The 10,630-nt window shown below is 37.5% G+C and overlaps 1 protein-coding gene across 1 annotated transcript in view; it reads left to right on the top strand.

Moving 5' to 3' along the window:
- Positions 1-5,404: 5,404 nt before the first annotated feature.
- LOC107724206 (protein kinase C and casein kinase substrate in neurons protein 1-like) overlaps positions 5,405-10,630 on the top strand; it is a 20,668-nt gene continuing 15,442 nt past the window's right edge. Inside the window, exon 1 of the mRNA XM_016533040.1 lies at positions 5,405-5,574. The gene's annotated coding sequence lies outside the window, so the exon portion shown is untranslated. The remainder of the gene's footprint in view (positions 5,575-10,630) is intronic.

Here is a 10,630-nt window from a genome sequence, read left to right as displayed (position 1 = left end):
TGCTAAAACACAATGGAGCAACCCCAGCAGACGTCACGGCACCCAAATCATCACTGACTTCAGAAACTTCTCACTGGACTTCAAGCAGCTTGGATTCTGTGCCTCTCCAGTCTTCCTCCAGACTCCACACCTTGATTTCCAAATGAAAAGCAAAATTTACTTTTATCTGAAAAGAGGTGCTGACGTTGTTTATTGTTTCAGAAGTGGATTGGTAGCTCTTTTCCTGAAGACGTCTGAGGGTGGTGACTCTTGATACACTGACTCCAGCTTCAGTCCACTCCTTGTGAAGCTCTCCCAAGAGTTTGAATCAGCTTTGCTTGACAGTATTCTCAAGCTTGCGGTCATCCCTATCGCATGTGCACATTTTCCTACCCATTTTCTTCCTTCCAGTCAACTTTGCATTTAATATGCTTTGATACAGCACTCTGTGAACAGCCACCCCTTTCAGTAATGACCTTCTGTGACTCACCCTCTTTGTGAAGCCAGTGTGCTCCATCTTCAGCCTACTTTTTCCTCTGGTCTTGTCACTTGCTATGTTTCCATCCACCTATTTTTATGCGCATTTTGTAATATCGCATTAAAACGCTGGATGGAAAAGCCAAGATGCGCATTAATTCTAAAAATGCGCATAAAAAACGTATGCGCACAATTGAGTAGGATACACTTTTTATCCGATAAGAAAGAATGCACATAAACTACGATGGAAACACATTTATCAAATAAATTCCACCATGCTCATCAAAAAGTCATGTGACTGCACGATGGGACGGGATAACTTGAATAACCAGCGGACCGATCTCGTTGCACAGCATCTGAAATGTTGTTATGGTCGTTCTGTAATGCCTGAGCAAAGTCTGTCGTCAAAGTATTTCTGTATAATTGTCTTATGGTGCTTTTCCACTGCGTGGTACGACTCGGCTCGGCATGGCTCGGTTTGCGTTTCCACTGCAGTTTAGTACCGCTTTAAGTGGGCGAATTATACACATATTGTGGCCAAGAGCTGAGCGACCTCCTGAAAAACTTTTTTATTCTGTGTCGCCCCATCAAGCTCTCGCTGGATCCACTCCTCGGCTATCTATGAGAGGAACGTCTGTACTTCCTCAACAGACCACAAAACAGCCATTTTTCCCCCCATTTTTAAAAAAAAAAAGTGCGCTCGTTCAAAACAGTTGCGTTCATTCCAAAAAACAGTTGCATCCGATCCTACTCTGGCTGTGCTGATTTAAATCTAGCGGGTCTGGTGTTCAGTGACGCAGGTAGTGACGATTCTCTCCGGCCAATCAGTGATCAGCAGGGTTTACACGTCACATTTTGGTAACGGTACAGCTCGCTTGGAACCTCAGCCGAGGTGGTACTGAAAAAAGTACCAGGTACTGCACCCAGTGGAAAACAACTCAAAAGTAAGCTGTAGCCGAACCGTACCATGCAGTGGAAAAGTGCCAATACACGACTGCGTTCCCAAACAGCAGGTATCCACCTCCGAAAGCAATTATGGCATTTACTGTGTTTTGCCTGCTCGCTCTGAGGCGAAATTAATTTATCATATATGAAAATTATTATATTCAGTGGCTTCAACTACTTTTCTTGGTGATATTTAGTGCCAGTTTATCAGGAAGTGATGATTTTGTTCTCTTTGACTCGTTGTATGGAAACGGGGCTTTATTCGCAAATGTTTAATACGATGTTCCAGTTTTGCGCAAAAGTAAATTCGCATCTTTGGATGGAAACATAGCTACTGTGTTGGTGACTCTACTCTCAGTGAGGAGCGATGACACTGTGACAGAACTGCAAGGAGATTAAGTGAAATTACAAATATTTGGTAATGTAGCCTAGAAAGTCGGCCATCTACACCTCTCATCCTTCTCCTGTTTCTCTTTCCATTTCTGGTGTCTTGATTTTGGCCATGTCTTCTCTTGCCAATGACCTGATGGGAGCAGCATTACGAGTGTGTGAGTTTGGGATAAACCACTGAACATCGTAAGGGGGGAGTCCAGCTGCCAGATCATCTCCCAATATCATGTCAAAAGCAGTCTTCAATGCTGGCTTACCGGTGTTTATCAAATCACAAAATCATAGACGTTGCTAACAATCATGCTTCCAGAGGATCGCAAACAACCCACACACATACACACTCTCTCTGATGATTAATCTCTTAATGGCCGTTCTTCCACATTACATCAGACCCCCTGAACCTCTAGTCACATGACTTGTTTGATCACGGCTCAGCCAATCAGGCCGCTTCTGCTGAAAGCTCTATCTGAGTGAGCGCTGTCTCCTGGCAACTGCCAGCATGCTTTTCTTACATGCTGTAAGCTCCTCAGATATTAGCTGTGGCGTCTCTGCTCTGAGCTGCTTAGATAATGGACTGTAGCCAGACCTCACCTGCGGGATCGGCCTCTCTTCCTCTTACACTCCTCCCTCTCCATATCACTTCACCACACCTGCTCCACCTCACATACTGTACAACCACACTTTCATCTCTCGCTTTTTTGTTCTCAGCCCTTTTGCACTGTAAGAATTTTTTTTTTTTAATTTTCTGCCATGGACAATTCCTTTAACCCTAAAACACCACAAAATGTGTAATTCAAGCAACAGGGAAAATTATGAATTCCTTCTTATTAAAACAGCACATCGGACCCTATTTTTACTGTCTTTTTTATAGAGATAATACTCTTTTATATTATGTTTTTAATATTAGATTTTCTAAATGCAACTTTTTAAAATGAATAAATAAAATAGGTTTTATCTGCACTGCATTGTGCCATTTATTTAAGTTAATATCTTCAGCACAAACATGCCTCCTCTGTATGTAAATTGGGTTTATTATAGATTGTGCTTTATTTGTCTGCCACAATTAAAGGGGTCATATGATGCTGCTAAAAAGAACATTATTGAGAAAGGAAAAAATGAAATCGCATCATATGACCCCTTTAACACTGCACTATTACCGCCTGTGAAAAGCAAACAGATTTTTATTTAAAAGAGACAAATGATGGAGTGGAGCATTATATGCGCTTTTTAATGATAGAGAAGAGCGGGGATGTATTCAGTCAAGCATACTTGCAGCATTTTATTATCATCAAAAGTGAGATTTAAATGCCGTCCCAGCTGTTTCAAATACCTTGTGCATTTCTGAAATGACTGTTTTGAATGCAATGAGTCGGGTAGGTGTTGCAGGTCATAATGCATGAGTGATTGTGCGCAAAAGTAATCTAATTAACTTCCAAAAACGACCTGTTTCAATTGTTTCATATTCTTTGTGCAATTCTGTAAGAAATGATAGAAAATGCATTTTGCGTAACAAACGTGAGTTTGCATGTAATGCAATGAGTGTTAGCGTGCAAAAACATGCATTATGGATGCACGTACTTAACTGCATTTAAATTGTTTAATATCTAATAGTCTCTTATGGATCAGACAGTTCATCTGAGTGAATTCATAAGACTTGTCTGTAGCAAACCCTCCTAACCCAGTTGCTGCAGGTAGACGTGTGTTATATATTTAGCAGCCGTCTCTGAAATCTGCTTACTATAATAGGTTTACATGTATATGCGGTAGTTTTCATTTACTAGGCATCTGTTAACCCTTCACCCAAGTTTTTTTTTTTTTTTTTTTCAAAGAAACCCTTCCTAATAAGCTCACTCCAACAAACTGACAATATGTACTAGTTCTTGTAACAAAAGCGGTGCAGTATCAAGTGAATGAGCTGCAGAAATGAATTATGGCTCTCACGTGGGCAGCGCAAGTCAGAGTCCCAATTATTATGTGTCCTGATCCCATCTCCCCCCTCTGTCCCTAAAGAACGTCCTTTAGCGTTTAATGCTGATTTCTTTAGTGTTCCTTTACCTCAACTGGTAGATCACAATGCTAGAGACAGCAAGGCTGCAGGCCTGTTTAACAGGGAGTTCACATACTGATAAAAACTCATAGCTTGAATGCACTATAAATAGCTGCAGATAGCTGCTTAGCATATAGTATATTAGGGCTGTCAATATAACACATTAATTAGAATTATATATAATAATGCTTTTAAAATGTACATATTTAATAAAGTTCTGTGACCTGTATGTAAAATCCATAATAAGGCAATTTTCAACCATCAAAATGATTCAAGTCTGAGGTACTGAATGTAAAACTGTTTTTGTGGATTCGCATTTTAGCCCAACAGCTGCTACTGCAGACAACACTCACATGGAAATAAAACATATATAAAAACAGACCATTGTCCCTTCAGTTCACCTGACTATTCCCTCATTTCATTAGTGGATTGATTTGGGTTGTCACCTCTGTTAGACTCCAAACCTGTGGAGGCCTCTCTTCAGGAAGCTGGTGTTATTTCTCTGGCTGCTTGCAGGTTTAATTAGATGCATTAATGAAGCATCGTGACGATAGGCAAACCATCTTGTTTGTGCTGCTTCCATGTGAACTTGGTTGCAAGATTTTCCAGGTATTTTGATATTTTTACAAAGTGCTCTTAAGTGTGTTTAAAAGTGTTTTAGAAAGTGTATACTCTTTGGTTTAAGTACTTAAGTGGCCTTTATTTCATTAGCATTATATATTTTTTGCAAGTACAGTTAACATGCTTTTAAAATCTGAAGTAAATTACAAGTGCGCATTCTTTTTCACAAGGCTACACTGTAAAAAATAAGTTTAATTTTAACTGTAAAATTTAGTAAAAACGCTACGGAAAAAAACTGTTAATAGGTTAACAGTAAGTTCCCGTACTATATACAGGGAAAAACTGTAAAATATCTAACCAGACATTTCATGTAATTTTACAGTAAAATGCTGTTAATTTTACAGTTTTTAGAAGTAAAAATGACAAATAAAATGTACAGTTTTTGGCCGTAAATGTGTTTACAGTTTTTCTGTATTTTTTACAAAATTATTCTGGCAACCACAGCTGCCAAAATTATTTTGTAAAAACTACAGAATTTTTTTTACAGTGTAGATACTAATTTCCTAATGCATACATGATGACTGCAGTTCTGCTTTAAAGCAGCGATTTTATTATTGTCTATTCAGCTCTGAATACTGCTGAAGGTTGGCTGCTTGAGACTGCTTTCCTAAAGAGTGAAAGCATCCTTTCTGTCGTTTGTCATCTTGACTGGTTTGACTGGTGTGATTGTTTGTGGTTGTTGAGTTTCATTTGACAAAATGCCCTGTTCCACAGCTTCATCTTAAAAACTCAAAGCAAGTGCACAAATGTTTCCTCACCAGAGCAACCCAGCAGCTTTCCATCACAATGTTCCCCAGTGTGCTGGTGTGATCACACCCTCTCTCTCTCTCTCTCTCTCTCTCTCTTTCTTTCTCTCTCTCGTTCTCTCTCTCTCTCTCTCTCACTCTCTCTCTCTCTCTCGTTCCTCCCCGTAACCCCTCGCCTCATGCCGTCTAAGCCATTCAAGTGGAACACTGCAGGATTATCCTCTACATGAGCTCCAGACGCACTCCACAACCAGTGCTGAACTAAAAAAATAGAGGCCAATAATATCACCGGCCGGACCTGTGTAATGATATCTGGATTATTTTACTCTTAAAAGGTCCTACCATTGTTTGTGAATGGGTTCACCGGTGGTAAGTTCACAGTTTTTATCAAAACAAAGAGCTGGATAGTTTGTGCATGAAATGGATTTTTCCCTTGTGGTTGGTTCTGATGAGAGCTTTTGGTAACACTTTATTATAGGGTCCAATTCTCACTATTAACTAGTTGTTTACTAGCATGCCTGTTATTAACATATTGGCTGTTTATTAGTGCTTATAAAGCACATATTCTGCATGAGCATATTCTACATCCCTAATACCTAAACTTAACAACTACCGCACTAACTATTAATAAGCAGCAAATTAGGAGTTTATTGAGGTAAAAGACATAGTTAATAGTGAGAATTTGTCCCCAAATTAAAAGTGTGACTGGAAAAGCAGTTAACCAGGATATGTGAGAAGTCTTTCAGTGCCTCTGAAAATAACTTCCCGTGCGTCTCATGAAGGAGGTTGAGAGCTGTAATCTACACAGACTTTCTCCCTAGTTTATATCGAAATATCTCAACATCAGTATACAACTATAAACAACCTCTTTTTGGTACACTTAGCTGAATGGATAATCTAAAACTCATAATCATAAAACAATACAGCAGTAGATTCAGCATGCTTTGCAGTAAGCAGTTCAGGTTACAACACAATCTTGTCTTATGGTAATATATAATTATTATAATAGTTATTCACAATTTATGTCACTGTTTTCCTGACCCCCTGACAGGTTACACTAGGGTCTAATCACTGTATTTAGTCCGTTTGGAAAATGCTCTAATAAAATGTGCAGAGGCAGACATTATTTTTCAGACAAAACAGCCACTCTTGCACACAATATCACTGCACAAACCTTTGTCTTAATTACCAGCTACACACAATTAAGTGCCATCCCCTTGTGAAAAAGACTATGTGCTGTAATGTACTTAAAAGGATATTTTTAAAGCTGTACTTGCAGATAATAAAATATTGCTGAAATAAAAGGCCACTTAAGTGTCCTCAAAGAGAGTTCACTTGGCTTCTTAACAAACTAAGGTTAAACTTGATTTCGATAGTCCACTTTAGACATTCTACTAACTATAAGTAACTTTGTAACTACATGTCAACTAATTCTCATTAATTTGCAACTACATGTCTATGTTACCCAAACTAAAATGCACTTTGTAATGTCAAAAAAAAAAAAAAAAACTTAAAAAGTTTAACCTTGAAGTGCATTTTAAATATCTTTGGTTATTCTTTAAAGAAGTAAGCTTATTCTGGTGTGTTGACATTTTTCATTAGAAATTACATGAAACGTATTTAAGTTTAGGATATGCGGCATATTTACTGTATATAGTCAGTGTATTTGGCAGCACGTTAACCATAATTCAAAGATAATAGAAGTAATTAATTTATTACGTATAAAGATTAAATCCTAGATATATGGGTCAAAACACTCTTAAGTTTGTAAGTTAAGTACTCTTAAGTGTAAATTTAAGTAATGACATATTTTCATTTAATTGCAAATAACATGCAATTAAGTGTCCAGAAACATTAAGTATATTATTTTACAGTATATTATTACTGTAAAAACTTCTCTTTAAAAAAAAAAAGGTATAATACAGTGTGTTTCTTTGTCACAGGGGTTTGTTCTGGTATGAAATTATGACATTCATATGTAAATAAAGAAGCTGTTTATCTTTTTAGCACAAACACCCCTCTTTATCTATGTATATTTGTCACTTCAGATGTTGCCTTATTCACGAGGAACAACGTTTTATCTGCTGCAGTTAACCTTGTGTTATTTGAAAGAGATGTTTGTCTGCACTTTCTGTTTATCATACCTGCAAAGAACATCAGATCAGGGCAGTCTGCTCAATCCAACACAACCAAGAGCTCACCTGCAAGATGGGGAACTGTGACGCGACTTCAGCAGAGATTTTGCATAATTCTCTAAGCATAAAGGTCTGCAACTATCACGGTAACTACATTAGCATCTACAACAGTAAACGGTAACATCTGCTGCTTTAAATGCGCGAGATCACTAAAGTTGGGTGGATTCTGATTGGCTGTCAAATGTTTTTTTTTATCATTCATCAGCTGAAAAGGATTGTTCTGGAAGCGATTCCAACAATATCGTTCCTCTGTGCTGTTGACATTGTAGCTGTGGTGTGGACTTCACTATTGTCAAAGAATAAGCATGATTATTAAAACTGTATTATAGTTACGTTATCTTTATAGTTATCGCCTTTGGTGTAAACGGGCCCTTGTTTTTTTTCTTAGCAGAGACACAATATCTTTTCACTTTTGTCCTCATAATCTGAATGAATGAGAGGTGAATATTGACCTCCTCCTCACAGATGAAATCATGAAATATTAATATTAGTAATATTACATGTATTAAATCCAGCTGTTGTCCTGACACTGAACATCAAATATATTGCTGATATCATTGTCTTTGTGTTTCTATAATAGGTGACTGTGTAAGCATAAATGAGATATGCATTGAAACGAGTCAGTCATCATCATGTCTGCCATGTAAGATGGGAGTTCATCCAAATTTCCTTGGCAGGGGTTTCGAATGTGCTGAAGCATGTACAGTTGAAGTCAAAAGCTTACATACACCTTGCAGAATCTGCAAAATGTTAATTATTTTAAGAGGGATCAAACAAAATGTATGTTATTGTTTCTTTAGTACTGATCTGAATAAGATATTTCACATAAAAGATGTTTACATATAGTCCACAAGAGAAAATAATAGTTGAATTCATAAATATGACCCCGTTCAAAAGTTTACATCCCCCTGATTCTTAACACTGTGTTGTTACCTGAATGATCCACAGCTGTGTTTTTTTTTGTTTTTTGATAGTTGTTCACGAGTCCCTTGTTTGTCCTGAACAGTTGGACTGCCTGCTGTTCTTCAGAAAAATCCTTCAGCTCCCACAAATTCTTTGGTTTTACAGCATTCTTGTGTATTTGAACCCTTTCCAACAATGACTGTATGGTTTTGAGATCCATCTTTTCACACTGAGGACAACTGAGGGACTCGTATGCAACTATTACAGAAGATGCAAATGCTCGCTGATGCGCCAGAAGGAAAAACCATGCATTAAGAGCCGGGGGGTGAAAACTTTTGAACAGAATGAAGATGTGTACATTTTTCTTATTTGCCTAAATATCTAATTTTTAAAAAATGTATTACTCCCCATCAGAAGCTACAGAAGATACTTACATGTCTCCCAGAAGACACAATAAGTTAAATTGACCTCGATCTTCAAATTCAAACGGTTTTCATCACTTTTCATTCAGGTAACAACACAGTTAATACTGTTAATCTTAATAGATTCAAGGGGATGTAAACTTTTGAACGGGGTCATTTTTATAAATCCAACTATTATTTTCTCTTGTGGAATATATGTAAACATATTTTATGTGAAATATCTTATTCAGGTCAGTACTAAATAAACAATAACATGCATTTTGTATGATCTCTCTTATTTTGTTAAAATAATAAACATTTTTTAGATTCTGCAAGGTGTATGTAAGCTTTTGACTGTGCTACACATTAGACATAATAGTTGAGAAATGGATTTGGTTGCATGACATGAGTCATGGGCAATTCTAAATCCAATCTTTGTTTGAAGAATGACTGAATGTTGATTTTCATGCTTGCCAGAAGAGCATCAACATGCATAAAAGTAAAATAACTAGATCATTTGACAGTGAGTCGAGCAAAATAAAGTTTAAGACTTTACTCATTGTAAACACATTTTAATACAATTTGTTTAGTGTACAGTTGCCTCATTGTTCAGAAAGAAAAGAAAACTTTCTGAGAAATTAATATAGAAAATTCCATTAAACCATCCATATATGTTCACGGATGTATGTGTGGTAGTTTTCTTAACCTTTCTGTTAATGAAACATTCTTCAGTGATTTCAGCACAGTTTGTAGGGCAGTTATCATTAATATGCAAACAACAATAATGTGTTTTATGTTAAATGGCTACATATTACTTGGCCATTATAAAGCCATGAGGTGCAAATAGCTAATAAACTAAGACTCTTACACGATGGCTGCCTGTGTCATTATGGGTCCTCTGTCATCAGACATTGGGCTTAAGGAATTTGGGTTTCAGAAACTGGGTTAAAGACTCATTAAACCATGTTCACGTTTCCATTGCTCAGGGGTCCAGGTTTACTGTGTTATGAATCTATGTATATTTGTCTCAGATATACTTCTAGGTTCGTGAAGCCCATGTGGGTCACACATGTTCTGGTTTATTTTTCTTTCTTGTGATTATTTTTTGACAGCGTACACAACAGTTTGTTTTCCTTAGATAAGTAGTTTGCAGTAAATGTGTTAATTAGTAAAGTGTCAGCATGCAGCATTTCTAGGCTTTGTTGCATATAGTCAGCAAACTTAGTCAAATGAGTGTTCCTGCCGCTCAAACAGCAGCACATCAGGTCATGAGTTTGATTCCCATGGAAGTCATGGCTTTAAAATGTCATGGATTTAAATACATATTTAATGAAATATTTGTCGTAATTTTAAAGGCACAACACGTACGATTTTCTTTATTAAAATACCGAAAAACCACTAGAACAGTTTTATATATTTTGCTGACTTGTGTTCTTACATTATCTCAAATGTTTCGAAGAATGTTTAAATCCAGAGAAATAAGCAATTTTAACTAGTGACACGGACCGTGTCCATAGTGTCATTGTGCCGTCTGCCAATAACGTCATAACCCCTCGATTACCCCTCGGTTTTGTTTTGTAGAAAACATGGAAACACCAAAGACGCTTTAATATGTTGTGCGTATTAATAGACCGATGACGACTTTCAAATGTAGTATGATAAAACAGCACTGCTTTTTTTCCCACATACGCACGACCGGAAGGAGCGGAAGCGGTAAAGTGTGGCATAATAAAAGCTCCGCTGCTTTCAAGCCGCGTGTCACGCTCGTTCAGCGCCTCGTTTCGCTTCGACGGCTTTCAGCTTCACCCCGCTTCATTCTACTACGTTAATAAATCATTAGCTCATCCATGAACATGATTGCTGCCCGAGTCCCGTCGAATTGCATCGGCTGTGGGGATGAAGACCACAACTCCCATGATTCCACAC

Source organism: Sinocyclocheilus rhinocerous, unplaced genomic scaffold (genome assembly GCF_001515625.1).
Source record: "Sinocyclocheilus rhinocerous isolate Xijiao unplaced genomic scaffold, SAMN03320098_v1.1 scaffold815, whole genome shotgun sequence".
NCBI classification, from domain to species: domain Eukaryota; kingdom Metazoa; phylum Chordata; class Actinopteri; order Cypriniformes; family Cyprinidae; genus Sinocyclocheilus; species Sinocyclocheilus rhinocerous.
Note: the sequence above shows the minus strand (reverse complement) of the source record. Positions and strands in the feature narration are given on the sequence as shown.